Genomic DNA, 15,872 nt, shown 5'->3' with positions numbered 1-15,872 from the left:
AGTAACCTTTTGATTCCCTGGATAACTCTGTATTTTTTTCTTTTTCGCTCATTTTCATTTATAGTTTTATTTTCGATTAATTTTGTTTTATCTTTATAAATGGGCATCATAATTTGAGTAAGGCTTGATCAGTGATCAGTTGTCATCGCCATTTTTGGGATAATCAAGTGATATTTAAGGTAAAACGACTCATGTGTAATCAGGGAAGGAGGACATCTCAAAACACCTTTGTTTAATATCATTCTTCATTTTAAACTTTTTCTATACATTGTAGAGGTAGGAACTGGTTTCTCCTTGTAAACTTACCAAAAAATGATTGACATGTAAGCAAAATAATAACAACTTAATTTCTTCTTTTAAAGTTACCAAAGCATCTTCGCATCATGAAACAAGCATGCTTTGGAAAATTAAACATCGACTCACATCTAGAATCTACTCGGAATATTTAAGTGATCTCCGGTCAGGTTAAACATTTAAATGGGTTACACACACGATGGAGCTAATTTAAATCGATAAACCTTATCTTTTAATTTATAAGTAGATATATTTAAATGTACATTTGATCAAGTGACGTGGTTAAGAGTGTTAACAGTAATAATAAAAATATTAACAATAATCTATAAGCCAAGATATGAAAATGCATACAAATCTTATCGCGAATAATGTAGCTTCTTCGCCAAAAAGCCATTTTCCTTTCAGAAAAGAGAATCCATGTTCCAGATTCTCTTAGCAGTGGTTTATCAAGTGTGCGGATTTAGTTTTAAGAACTTGACAAATCACACAATCTTAAGTGTCAAAACGATTTTTCCTTCAGAATAATTAAAATGATCTGCCAGAGCAGGTAAATAAAATATAATCTTGTAAGGTTCATATAATGCTGAAAAGGAGAATATTAATCACTATTCTAAAAATATTTAAATATTCATGCCATCTTCCACGATCTGGTGACACTGTGTTTTAAGGAAATTACTTATTACATTTACATTCACAGTGCAATGGTGGTGTCGAACTGTCAGTCAGAAATGGGACTAGGGACTAGGGCAGCTAGGCCTGCTAAAGTTTGGCAAAATATATTACGATAACTATTTGCGTAATACTTGGCCAAGACGCAGTTCAGCAAAACACTTACACCATATACAGTGATTGAGTAGACGACAGTTTTAACAAAATGTATACAGTACATAGTCATTATTTATACAAGACTTAATGAAAAATATTCACCGTGCAATGAATAGACACAACGATGTTTAACATCATGTAAAAACAGCCTGAAAGGATAATATACCTTAGTTTTTGTTACATAAAACTTAATAATATTAATAAAACTTCAATATTTGAATAAAAACAACACTAAAGTATTCTTCCTGTACTTTGCCCATAAACGAATTACAAAAACCGAGATATAGGTCTTTCTGGGGAAAAAAATCGAAAAAAAATATCACAGTAATAAAAAAAGATATAGCCGATCTAGTAAACTCTTCCCATGGCTAGATATTCAGATGTAGGCTTTGGTATCGTTTTGTTTAATGCATCGTTATCTTCATTATCGGTTTCCTAAGAGTGATCAATGACTTTAGCCACGGCCAGTAAGTCTAAAGATTTTGTTATCAAGCCCCTGCAACCTACCATTATGAAATCGGATGTACTGATGACCGATAAGTCGCCAGGCCGCGATAATCAAACATTTCCGGCGGTCAAGGAAAGACAGAGAAAGAAAAAACGAGTTAAAGGCAGCAAGGTGTTTGAGAGTTGTTTGTTCAAATTTACATGAATGCCTATTCTGAGCATATTATCTTCCGCTAGTTTTTCATTTCGCTAATGCTAACAGCTCTGAATTTTCTAAATGCGTGGTAATTGATGGTCACCGCGTCGTTGTCAGAAAAAAAATGTAGTATGATGGTCAGGCTTTTAATCTACAATAAGCTCAAGACTTTAGTACATACGAACGTTCCTCCCCACGGCCTTATAGTTTATAGCCCCGTCACTTCATGACTAGTGAGAAATGACGCCTGAAAAGTGTTTCTCCTTCATTTTTTTTTCCTTTACTTCTTGTAAAACTTGCTGTAACATTCCGGTGTGTATTGAACGTGGACACTCAGATGCTGCAGTAATTTAAACCGAATTCCACATCCAGGACACGAAAACAAGACGGTGTTTGCGTTTGACCCCCTGCAGCGTCCCAGCCTTATGTGTAGGTTACGATTGCCGAGATGAGAGAAAGTCTTTTGGCAACCGTTGCATATCGCTGGAATAGACCTTCGCTTTTTCCTCCTGCCCTTAGCAACCGAACAATCTCCAAATTCTTCTGCACGAACTGGGAAAGGGACTGCTTCTAAAATAGGAACTGGTGAATCTTCAGCTTTGGCAGGTGTGTTGTATAGCAAGCTGTCGACTTCTTGATTGCAGTGAAAGGCATTGTTGTAATCTATGTTGGAACTGTCTGTAACTACTTCCTGACTCACTGGCGCAACTTCGTTTAGGCTAAGTGGATCACCCTTGAAAATCTGTCGATTAACAGAAAGGTTATGACAACCCTGGGAGTCTGACAGAGGTGCGTGAGTGACTCTAACTGCCCCATTTTCTCTTCCAAAAAGGGGATTGTATTTCGCATAAGCGCACTTTGTTTTGTCAGCAGCTAAGCAGCGGCGGTGGCCACCCCGCATAGAAACGGTGATCACGAGCACCTCAGGGGATGAGGCTGGCCCTGCACTCTCAAATGATTTTGGCCCAGCACCAAGATTTATCGGTGGCCATACATTCTCAGGTTCTGTTGGAGGTTCTGTGCTGCGAGGCAAGCTATCGCCTTGCACCGACTGACTGTGAGCAAGCCTTTCCTGGGAATCTTCACCTGGAAGGACTGCAGCCTCGCTGCGATCTTGGGGAATGTCAGATTCCACAACTGAGTCATCCATGGGCGGGGCAATCTGCAAAAAAGGAAATCACTGAAATTTATCACTTTCAAATCATATCGAATTGTACAGTATTTCGATATACTGCATCAAATAGTAAGTGTTTCTAACAGAGCGTGTTCCCTTAATTCTAAAAAAATTAAAAATCAGGCTCTTTTCGTATTTTTCACGCTGGCTACAGAGGATCACTGTTACATCTGAAGCAAAATCAAAAATACTTCAAAAATGAAAATTCCAAATATAAAAAATCTGAGCAAAAATGGAATGATTATTGTGGACTGGGAAAAAAACTGGAGGCTTACAAGAAAAACTGATCACGCAGAAAACACTTATTATTAAAATTTATGAATTACCAAGTCCTTGTGCATTTACAAAATGGTCTTTCTGCTTTAGACAAATTACTTTTATTCTGAAAGCTTTTATTTTAGTATTGACTAGCAGATGCTCACTATTGCTCGCATTTGCTAGTTCCCATATCCGTATCATACCCATACCCCTACCCATATCTGTATCATACCCATACCTATAACCATACCGTACCCATACCCATATCTGTACCATACCCATACCTATACCCATACCTACATCTGTTCTATGCCCATACCCATACCCACACCAATACCATATACTGTTGGGCCACTTAATGTTGAAAATTTCTGGACAGGTATTAAAGTATTATTCTTGATCTAAAAAAGTCCTCGACTTTTCCAGCTGTATTGAAGCATACAACTCTTATTTCTTCTAACCAATTCCAGCGTGAGCATCTCTTGAGCAGTTTTCGCATGAGCCATGCATTTGTACCAACTCTTCTTACTTTGGAAATTTTTTACCACGAAAAAAAGATTGTATGTCTTTTTGCAGGATAAAATCATGCACTGTTCTCATTTAATCACTACACAAAATTGAATGTTATGGACTGCCTTTTTATGCCCAGACCTTGGATGAGATGTCTATGGTTTTCTGGCAAATTATAGCTTATGTCATTTATGACCTGCTGTAACATGTTAAGGAAAGATCGTATGGATGTACCTTGGTATGTTATGTCGCGGAAGACCATGCTTCGCCCTACTTCTTGATTCCCCTTTTCATCATGATTCCACAATCCGTACTTTAATTATTGTAAATTCGCCGACTCCTTTGCCTTCACGGTCATGCAGCCCACCTCTCTCAAACCTCAACACGTGATCACCCCGGAATTTTCGAGAAAGTAGCAAAACGGAGCCTTCCATAAGTCCCTCAGTGGTTAAGCTGGCATTATGTCAGCACGGGCTCTTGCTAATAGAGCAGCCGGTAACCTTCACTTTAACCCCTTGGCAAAATATTCAACTGCACCCAGCGGGCTTTCAATGCCTCTCCGAGCTTCGTCCTAGTTCCCAGGCTTAGGCAAGTACAGTCGATGGTCAGTGGGTCTTTTAAGGTCGGCCTACGTTTTCCATTATCAAAAACGGTTAGGAACCGAGGTCCGAGGGAGACGGTTAGCGCTAGGACAAGGCCTAAAAAGTGAAAACCGTTACCAGAATTCAATACGAAAACGTCAAATTACATAAGAGAACGAAGGTAATACTGATGGAACCCCTGACAATAATACTTCCTAATGGCATTAGGGCATATCTGGCGTTTAATATACGTTCGTAACCATCATGGAATTTAAACTGACACTTACAAACACCTATCACTACCCTTCTTTTTATCGGGGAAGCGCTACCACTGGGCCAATAGATAGTCTTCCTGGGCCGTGAGCTTTCAGAGGATTGCAATACTGAATCATGAAAGGTCTCAGTTTTACGTAAATTATTGTTTTAAGGAAAAACATACCGGTAATAAAGGTAAATATAACAGTGCATTGTTCATAATCGTTTATAGTTCAGTTTCGTTTCATAGCCAGTCCATAGCTAGGCCAGTAAAGATTCTGGAAGAAGCGAAAATGAAAGCACATTTCATCCCAAAACACTTGTTTTTTTTTTTACAATAGAGATTTATAAATTCAAATATTAAGCTATTGCGCCATTAATCGCTTTACCTTTCCGGGGACAGACAGACAAACGACCACGGCTCACAGAGTATCAATACGAAGTTATTTTAAAATTGTATATGAATTAAATATGATAATGCACCAGCGTTCCTTCTAAACACGTGTGCTTATGTATGCGTGCTATTTGGAGGCAAAAATATATAAACAAATAAATAAATGAATAAATAGCTGAGAAATTGACAATGCTGTTCAAGTTGCAAACGAAGGAACCCCAATGTATTTCACGTCCAAGATTGCTGAATGACCTCATAGGTCCCAGCGCTTGGCAGTTGTCCTAAATCCTATAATCCAATCACGTCCAAGAAATACATTGGGATCTGTTAGCCATGATTCTTATGGAATTCGGTTTCACAAAGTAAAGATGCTGACTGTAACTGTGCTACTCACTTTCAGGTAAAGTAGTAATGTTACGATTGTTTGCGTTTGTAAAAAGAAAGAGGGGAGGGTTCTCATCAATAGATGGTCCAGGAACAAGAACCCAACCTGGCATAAGCCAATCTAACCTGTACGCAAACATACACTCAAGCTGTTAAATAAGAAATGTTAGACCGTGCAGGGAGTTCTGACAAATGGAGAAGCCGCTTACTACACACAATTACATGATTATGAAAACATGCCATAAGAAAGAGAGAGAGAGAATAAAATATGGACTAATAAAAAGGTGAACCGTCACGTAACTATCATTGAAGTCCTAAATGAAAATTTTAGACTTAAGTCTTACCAAAATCCTTCCAGCACTCCTTGCCCTAGTTGGAATTACATACGTTGAGACAAGACCTGAAAATTAATGGCTAAACTGAGAGGATTTACGTTTTTAACAAATCCAAAACATCAGTCAATAAGAATCTTAAAGCAAATCTGTTATTAACCTATTAAATTAAAACAGCAGGACGTATAAGAGAATAACAAAATACCGCAAGGGATGTAAATAAAAGATATTTTCTTTTTTAAAACCCAGCTTAGTGGAAACCAACTTTTAAACAGATAAGTTCAAAAAAAATTTCGACAATTAAATTAAAGCTGCCCCACTCAGAGAGAGAGAGAGAGAGAGAGAGAGAGAGTTGATTCAGATTGCGTTGTTACGCATTACCTTCTTCTTCGTTTAACGTGCCTTTTCCTATTGTTTATATGGGGTAAGCACGATGCCTTCTTTGAAGGACTCTGATTTGGCGCTGGGGGTAGGCCGGTAGCGCATGTGTACATGTATCGTACCAAATCCCAGCTGTCTTTCTCCCAGCAGCGAGAAGAGTTGAGCGGTTAGGTCGACAGCTCATTAAATATTTGGGCCACGATCCTGCATTTCCAATGCCCAACTCATGTACTGACTAGCGAGTGGTGCTACTGCACCTTAACGCAGTCAACCCATTACAAATGGATGAAGATTAAAATATTATTTAATTGACAGGCGAGAAAATACCGTATGAAAGCGGAAACGTTTGCATCACTAGGGTATTGACACATGACCAAATGTAGGGGAGAAAACCTCTTGAATAAAGGATACAGAATACTTGTCGAACACGAAGACTGGTCAGCCATTTTTCATTGTCAAAATATCTTGCGTCTACGAACAGACGCAAAAAACACCTCTGTTGTATAGTCTGCATTCCGAGAATGATACAGTTGCAGGCAGAGCTGGACATGGAACTAGGCCTATGACTTGGGGACCTTTTAGTTTAGATCTTCTTGAGCCGCTAAATATTTGTTCTTGTTTTAGCATTTTGTAATCCGCTGATTCCCCAAGTAACTTAAAACCAAACAACAAAATTTAAGATTTAGATTTTGCTTAATTGAGCCTTAATAATTAATCCGAAATTGTTTTGTTTACTTAAAATTTCTATTCACATACTCATAATGGGGCCACGGTTTTATTTAGCATTACAAACTGAAGGTAGTGTTACACATTATTTTTCAGGTAATGGAGCCTCATGCCATATCAGTGGGTACTACCTCTGATATCGGTGTTAGTGGCCCTTATACTTGCAGTTTATAATAATTTTAGCAAGTTCCAGTTCTGTGTTTTCTTTATTTTTTCAACATCGAAGTTGGTATATTTTGGGGGTTGGGTGTAGGTAGCAGGTCTTGCCTAGAACTCAAACGAGTCTGGCTCCAGGAACTGTAGGTGTGAGTATTTTAAACTGCAAGCCAGCCAAGGGGTGCAGAATCTCCATTAGCAAAATGTAGGTGCTGCTGCTCTTGTCAAAATGATTCGATACACAAATGTAATATGAAGTTTCTGCTAGCTTTAACGGAAATCTACAACAGACAATGGAGCATGAGACTAACTTCAAAGAAGCCAAGTTCTTATTATTCATATTGCTGTTTTATGCATATATTTATAATTTATTCTTCCTCCCACTGGCCTTACATATTAAAGATCTTTAGGCTGATGATCAAAAAGTGTCACCATAACAAAGGTTTGGGTTTATTCGATATGAATATTTACTCCCGTTGAATAACAATAATATCAACCAAAAAGTACGTTGAAAAATAATGTTTTATTTTGGAACACTACTCAAGATTACATAATAACCTAGTGGTTTGATTTCAGTGACTCGGGAACAATGCCCTATCAAACGGTCCTGCATGGGCCTACCTGTACAGGTAGGCCTAGTTCCAAGTAAAATAGTCAGAATCCTTTGTATTACAGCATTCAGTCAGTTTACCATTATATCTTATTTTTTAATGTGTTCTGCATTAATAACACAAATATTACGGTTTTAGGAAGGTCCGATTAATGATATAGCCTACATATTTTCTGTTCCATTCACATCCATGAAGATCGTGTTAGTTATCTAATGCTTAATTTGTACTCGATCAGCAGTCTGTAGGCATGTGGCTTTTATCGTCCCCATAACAAAACTTGCATCGTAACTAAAGAGAACTTTATTTTTCCCAAAACTAATAGGATATAAAACTAACGTTGGCTACAAAATATGCAAAACTGTTAACGAATTTCTTCTACCTTCATGGTTGATAAGCCTAGCTCTTAACTTATAATAAATCCTCATTTTTCAGCATTTATTTATTTAGATTTATCACAATGTCAGTGGGCTACGATCAGCTGCAATGCTTCGTAGGCCTAACATACTAAGGCTACCCCGATTTGGTGCTTTTGCTGTCATGTGAAATATTTATTGCATATTAATAAATCAATGAACAAATGTAAGATCTGGCCATACCTTTTATAACTAACTAGATGTCCGACTTTTCTACTGATGATAATGATATTACGTAACTTTTTTGTCAGCACGAACCAACCCAATTGATGTTATCTGCAACAGAAATCTCTCAACTGGAGACCACTTACAACTTTATAGAAGGACTTTCGTCTGACTGATTGAGAACATCAAGCAGGAGGTCTAGAGCATCGTACTAATGCCAACAGTTTCTCGTACATTGTCCCAGGGAAATTTAATTTTATTAGATATTCCTGTCTGGGTTTTTTAGTCATATCAGGCTTATATTATTGTTAAAGAAAAAGTCTAATACATCACGAATGATGAATAAGCAAGACTTTAATAATACGCAAAATAAGGCTGGTATCCTCCCACATTAGTACTAATCTTTTTTAGCGAAGCCTCCCGAACACTGTTGCAATGTAATCTTGCAACCGAGTCGAAGCTGTGCATCTAAGTTATCTCCGCAAAGACGTTAACAACAGTTATCGACACAAAGACGTTAGCTAATGTAACAAAAGTATCAACAAGCATAATATGTCAATTGGGGACATTAGTAACCCAACAAATGCATCGAAGGAGAAGAATAACAATAACGCTGTCATTTGTTTCACCCACAATGCATCAGTCGATTTTGCTGTCGTGACGGTCTCATAGGTAAATACAGTGTACCTCACTCCTCAGCTGTTTTCCCTTGTGTTTATTAGTTTGGTGTTCGATAGTTCCGCGCTATATCTTCCACGTTATTCCTTGTAGTATGGCAAATTGCGGTGTGTTTGCCGAAATAGGAAGAGTGGGAATTCAAGTTCTGGACGTTTTCTGTGACAAATGAGTGTTAAAACAGTGGACTCATTCCTGTCGTTGGTCGGATAGAGTGAATCTGAAAATTCAAGTTTGTTCTCCACACTACTATATTAAGTAGTGTCAAGAGGGAGCTCTTCAACAAAAACCAAACAAAGACTATTAAACCTCCATACTGTTACTGCTATGCATTCCCACAACTGTTAAGCTGTTCAGGTTGGTAGCCTATAATGAGTTACAATTTTTGCCATTTCCGATGTACTAACAATTCAGAAACAAAATCAACCATTCTAAACGGATATTGTTTTCAATACAGGACTGTATATATGAGTAGAATGTGTTTTTAAAATAGTTCTGAAGTACTTTAGCACAGTAGTGTAATGCGCGGTCATGTATTCTGATCTCGCAGGAAGTATATTCTGTTTTGTGTTGATTATCGGTATTTTTCTCTAAAAGATATACAAAAAAAAAAGTATTTTATTTGCATTTAATTATCATAAGTAAATTCGTTGCTGCTATCTTTAATCATAAATTTCCCATTAGTTGAAAAACTAGGAAATCAAAATAGAAATATCCGTTCTCACTAAAGTCTTATCCCAAAAGTATTAAGGTCTGCATTGGATCCAGCAGGCGTCCGCTCACTTTGCCACTCGCCAAGTTATCTATTAGATGGAATATTGTCAATAGACTAGAATTTACACTACGGCATATTTTTCAGTGAGAGTAAAATCGTATGGAAATTACATTCTTTAATCATTTTTATACGGTTCTTACCACAATTGGGCCTACAGAGACGAATTTTATATTTTGTTTTGTGTAAAAGTAATTGAATGCTCAAAATAATTCCCCCGGCTTTCCAAGATGATATTACATATGGTTAGGCTAATAATAAAAGGGCACGAGTTTCTTCATTTGCAACAAGCGACCAAAGCTAATAGGTAGTAGTTCAGAATGTGGCCAAAAGACATTGTGTGCTAGTGTTTAACTTTAGAGAGCAGAGAAAATAAAACCACAAGTTTTACTCCAGAATTACAAGCCCGTGCCTAAATTTGGGACTTGGGAATGGAGTTTTCCGTGTTAGCGCAAGGTGAAGCCACTCTTGCAGAGCCGAAATTTCCATTAAGTTTGATCCATCCTAAACTTACAGAATTTGAAGCATTATTATGCAAATAGAAGGTTTGTATTTCGTAAACGTTGAATGTAGGCCTAAACGACAGATTTAATGCGTACAATGAACGTCAGGCATAGCCTGTAGGTTGGTGGGCTCATAGTTTTTACTTCCTACCATTCATGACGTCACAGGAGTGTTGACGTTTACCTGACCAATCACAGTCTTTTCCAGATCGTACTGCCACGTATTTTTATATCGGTCCGTGCTAGTATCAGAATAAAACATTTCCACCCACGCCCATTAGCAATGGTTTTTATTGCAATTCTGTAGTATCTATCCTATTGGTTTTCAACAGGATAGATACTGTCAATATTGATAAGATAAAGCAAATGCAGCATACTTATCTGTATCTAAGTTTATGCTTTGATTTTACTGTTCTTGCCTTAAATATTGCCCTCTTATGAGGCGCTGCTTTCTTCTTGTCTTCACAAGATTCAAGGAAAAACAATTAATTTAATTTTGACAGCCCACCTGCCCGCTTACCCGTGGTTCACATACTGTTCTCAGAAATGTGGCCTCGAAGTCTTATCTGCAAGCATGAATTTTGCTAAATGAGTTCCTTCTTGCTGATGGCCGAGTAATGTTTTCCTGGAAAATAAAATAGCTGGTTTTACTCCGTACTTTGTGTTGTAACAAAGCAAGATAGCGAAAAGTTCACTTAGATATGGGCACTTTAACACTTAGTAATCATATAGCTACAAACAACAGATAATATTAAACAGGTACTGAGTAATCAATCCAGGTTAACGACCGTTATGTTTCACAATAAATAACCGATCAACCAGTTGCAAATAAACATTGATATAGTTCAATAAACCTGAAGATTTATTCGTTTTACGGATAGACTATAAATTCGAATATTTTTGGTTGTAATTTATGGTCATTGGAAAGACCAGACGATCAGTTCTCCGCGAGTGAAATAGCACACAGAATGCAATGATATATTCTCTCAACAAATCAAAGGTTTCACTGAATAACAGTCAGGACTTTACGATGCGCCATGAACCTTGAGGTTATAAGTCACGGCTCCATTTCCTTTTTTAAGAGGCTCAGTCTTTCTCTTTCTTCATTTGTATATGTATATATATATATATATATATATATATATATATATATATATATATATATATATATTTATGTATGTGTGTTTGTATGTATCTATACACACACACATATATATATATATGCATAATGTGGGTTTGCGTGTGTGTGAGTGTGTACGAGTATACGGATGTAGGTCAATAAAGCTGAAGGTTTTTCTCGATGGTAGGGCGTAGGGTCGAAATTAGAGTGTCGCCTAGCCCCGGATTTTCTATCATTTTACGTTAATGCTTGTTGTAGAAACATGCCGTCGATACATCAGAAATCCACGACCGTTGGGAGGTATTTACAGTACGAGTTCTTTTAATTAAGGCAGATTCTACACATTGGACTTTGAACCGACAGCTGCTCTTAAAACAATGCATTGCAGATTTCAGTCGGCATAAGTCACTTTATGCAATGGCTTAGGAAAGCAGAATTTTGGTGTGAATATTTGCGAATGTTGACAGAATTTAGGTGGCTTCAGACGATTCGGCATCAGCTTTTCCTCTGTTGTGAGAACAGCACCGATCACTTCTGCATTGTACTCTCTTGGTTTTTGTAAATATTCAAGAAATTCCACTCTAATGCCACGCCATTGACCCGACGTGCTCAATAAATCTCTTGCTCATCCCCTAGGTCTCTCCCATTCTCTCCACTTGACCAAACTGCCTACGAATATCCTAGCCATCTTTCGTCTTCTATCTTTCAGTGAGAGCTTCATTCTTCATTCTGTTTCTTTAATTCTCAACCTTTCAGCACCAGTTAACTTATGTTAATATTCACTCTAACGATATCTTCAAACATATCAGTTTTGCTTTAGATGCTTTCTTATCCATATATTTTAGAGAGCTCTCGTTGCTTTCCTTGTTTCTTTTATTATGTGATTTATCTCTAATCGCAGTCTACCACCCTGGTCATTACTTATTCCCAAATGCTCTTTAGAATCAACACTCGTCATTTCATCGTTCGTGCTAATTCATCGGTGCATCTTCCTGGCTTCTATGTATGTTCACTAGTGCGTGCTAACATTCAGTTTCAGAATTTTTGTATTACTGATAGTCTCATATCTTCTACAGATCTCTGTAGCTTTTAGACTGCCAATTAATGCAGCTGCATCCACAAACACCACTCATTCTGTACTCCATTCACAACTTTTTTGCCAAAGCTTTGCTTATGGCGCCTGATTTTCCTGACTTTTCTGTCACCGTGTCCATTGTAACTTAAACTACCATTCTTATCTTAAGGTTCTCTATGGATGTCGTTTAACTTTTCCAGAGTCTAACAAATTCATTTATCATCAGCTTTCATGAACCTGTTCCTTTTTCTTTCCCGTCTTTATTTCACCTCTTGACCATTACTGTTACTTCTCTACCCAGATACTCACACTGCTACAGAAAAATATAGATATAGGGCGATTTAGAATCAGCCTTTACTTTCCTCCTAACGTTTCCTCCTCTCCTTTCCTTTCTGGAAGAAAAAGGGAACTCAAAGGGACCTTTCATCCACATCTGGCGCCTTCGGCCTCTTTCGCGCCGCGCGGCCATTATAGGATCATTGTTACTTCCACTTTATCATTCAACAAACTTCAGCTGTCACCTTTGCCAATAGACTTTCCAGAACTTGATACAAGGGCGTTAGTACGCCGGAAGGAAAAGAGAGAGAGAGAGAGAGAGAGAGAGAGGGGAGAAACTCCAGAAAACTCTGTGGTCACCAGTTTCTTTGAAAGGGAATCAGGCGGTGGAGAGAGAGAGAAGGAGTAGTAACAAAAACCAGACCGCCAAAAGGTGCTGGATATCACTCACAGATGTTGCAGTAGGGGATCACAGCGTTAGGTACCTGAGGAGCGTCTGATGCCTGCTGGTTCCTCAGGTTGATACACCCACATGAAAGAGAAGATTGAACGGGTGGCTCTTTTTACATTAATAGGTAAAAGACTTTGTGTATCGTATCAACTTGCTTGATTTAAATGTGGTCCTGAGAGACCCATAAAAAGATTAGTACGAGTGGCTTTCTTTGCACTAATAGGGGAAAGACTTACTATATCGTATCCAGCTTGCTTGACATGAATGTGGTTCTGAGAGACCTACATGAAACAGAAGATAGTACTAGTGGCTTTCTTTGCATTAATGGGGAAAAGACTTGCCGTCCCGCCTCCAGTTTACTTGACTTAAGTGTGGTCGGTGACACTTTTAAATGTAATGTTTTGTAAGTGTCTTCATCCATTGAGTAAGGTTCCGAAACTGTAGTTAGATTTTTCCATAGTGCGTATGTGTATGCAAGTTTACACATAACAGGCTTGCTTTTAGTGTAACTTTTGTTGTCTTTCTTTCACCGTTTCAAACGCTGACATCATCGGTTTCTCATACTCAGGAAAATTTTACATATGCCGTCATACATAATTTTCAAAATATCAATATATATAATAATAAAATCCGAGAGGATCTGATCTTATTTGGGCTGCCCCGAGTGACAGTAGGGGAGACATGACACACTCACCCACCCCATGCAAAGCCGTTTGTCCGCCCCAGGTGGGGGACGTGGTAGGTAGGGGAACGGGAGGGTAGGGGAGACATCCACTCTCTTCCTGCAAACCTGTTTGTCCGCCCCGGGTGGGTGCGGGCTAGGTTGGGGAGACACCCACCCTCCTCCTACAAACCTGTTTGTCCGCCTCGGTTGGAGGCGGGGTGGGTAGGGGAGACACCCACCCTCCTCCTACAAACCTGTTTGTGTGCCCCATGTTGGGGGCGGGGTAGTTAGGTGAACGGGAAGGTAGGGGAGGCATCCAGCCTCCTGCTGCAAAGCTGTTTGTCCGCCCAGGGTGGGGGCGGGGTTGGTAGGGGAACGGGAGGGTAGGGGAGACATCCACCCTCCTCCTGCACACCTGTTTGTCCGTCCCGGGTGAGGGCGGGGTAGGTAGGGGATCGGGAGGGTAGGGGGAGACGGCAGCCCCGGTTTCCAGCGCTAGTAGCGTGCGCCAACAACCCCGTAAATAAATATTAATCATCCTTTGAGAAGAGGTATTGAAGGATTCAGTTTGTGAAGGTCTTAAAGATATGTTAACTACCTCGTGTTGTTTGAACGACAGATTGGTCCCGACAGTTAGACCCAAATATTGTAGTAATATTACCATGTTATTTTCTTTTTCTGTTTTTTTTTTTTTTTTTGTACCACCAGAGCGGTAGACCTGGTAAAGGAGGCGGTATTTAATGCAAAATTCTCAAATGTCGCGAAAAATATCGGAACTAAAAATTCTCCTCACATAACGTCATGTTGTGTGCCTGCTTTATAATGCTCTGTTAGTTTGCAGTTTTTGGAATTCGAAAGCGAATTAAGTTTCCTTTTTGAAATTTAAAATAAAAGATCCATAGATGCCATAATTCTACTTAAATTTTAAGGTTTATTCGGATTTTGTTGCCAAATGTATGATGACTACCTTGATAATCGCCTTACACCACCAGCAGATTCAGTTTTATTCCTCGGGCTCCATAAGAAGTCAAATTACAGGTCAAGACTTTACAACGGTCAAATGGCCCCTGTAAAATAATAACCCGATTTGTGGAAGACTGCTTTTCGGGTTATCCTGTGGTTTTGAAACGACGTAATTTCCCATTCGTGAAAACATCCACGTTTGAAAAAGTAGTTACCCACTGCTGCCATTTCTTTGAACATTTAACTTGTTTATGTGATCTGTGAATATGTGAAACCCATTTTCTTTCATTGTCTTTTACAGAGTGACGTCACGGCGTTTTGAACAGCTGGAATCTGAAAGCTAAGAGTGGAATTTTCTTTTAATCAGTTTTCCTGTTTAATCTTGATATTTATAGCCATACTCTCTCTCTCTCTCTCTCTCTCTCTCTCTCTCTCTCTCTCTCTCTCTCTCTCTCTCTCTCTCTCTCTCTCTCTCTTAAAAGTTTTTCCCCGAAGGAGTTTTTTTTATATACTAGGTACAAATTTTGATTCCTGTTTATATTGATAGCCCTAAGATCTGTGCGATTATTATTATTATTATTATTATTATTATTATTATTATTATTATTATTATTATTATTATTATTATTCAGAAGAATGAACCCTTTTCATATGAAACAAGCCCACAAGGGCCATTGACTTGAAATTCAAGCTTCCAAAGAATATAGTGTTATTTTCCTTATTAGAAAAATAAATAAAAAATTACAAAATCGATAAGGAAACACATGAAATGCAAGTCAATTATTTGAATATAATGAAAACTGTATTGTAGCATCTTTGTTCGTAAAAATTACGGTCACGTCAGAATCTTCGAATTCATTTACAATATAAGTTTCGATTTTCGATTTCCCGAATGTCTCGTCATTTATCGAAATACTATATATCTCCAGAAAAGACGGAAAATCAAATTAAAAAAAAATCATAGATAGATCACCGGTAATAGGTTACCTCTAATAAAAAAAAGTGGGGAGGGAAAAAGCATTAGCGTTGCTCCTTGGGGCACTCCATCGCTTGCATTATTAGTCGCACTCCTCCCTAAGACGATTACGCCACCGGTTATATGTTTTATATAAATCGCGGGACGGCCGGAAAGCTGCTTAGCTTTTTAGTGCAGCGTCGGGTATCTCCGTTTAATAAGTAATACATCTCGAGGTCCCCCGGCGGCAGAGAGAGAGAGAGAGAGAGAGAGAGAGGGAGAGAAGAGGATTTTTCCTCTTAAATATCCACTACAC

At 38.4% G+C, this 15,872-nt stretch overlaps 1 long non-coding RNA gene across 1 annotated transcript; it reads right to left on the bottom strand.

Moving 5' to 3' along the window:
• Positions 1 to 227: 227 nt before the first annotated feature.
• Positions 228 to 8,649, bottom strand: LOC136828852 (uncharacterized). Its single transcript, XR_010850241.1, has 2 exons — positions 8,121 to 8,649; positions 228 to 2,924 (listed from the first exon to the last, which is right to left on the bottom strand). It is a non-coding gene; the product is annotated as an uncharacterized lncRNA (long non-coding RNA).
• Positions 8,650 to 15,872: the final 7,223 nt, after the last annotated feature.

The sequence above is a fragment of the Macrobrachium rosenbergii genome, chromosome 43 (genome assembly GCF_040412425.1).
Source record: "Macrobrachium rosenbergii isolate ZJJX-2024 chromosome 43, ASM4041242v1, whole genome shotgun sequence".
NCBI lineage: Eukaryota > Metazoa > Arthropoda > Malacostraca > Decapoda > Palaemonidae > Macrobrachium > Macrobrachium rosenbergii.
This window is presented reverse-complemented; position numbering and strand designations above follow the sequence as displayed.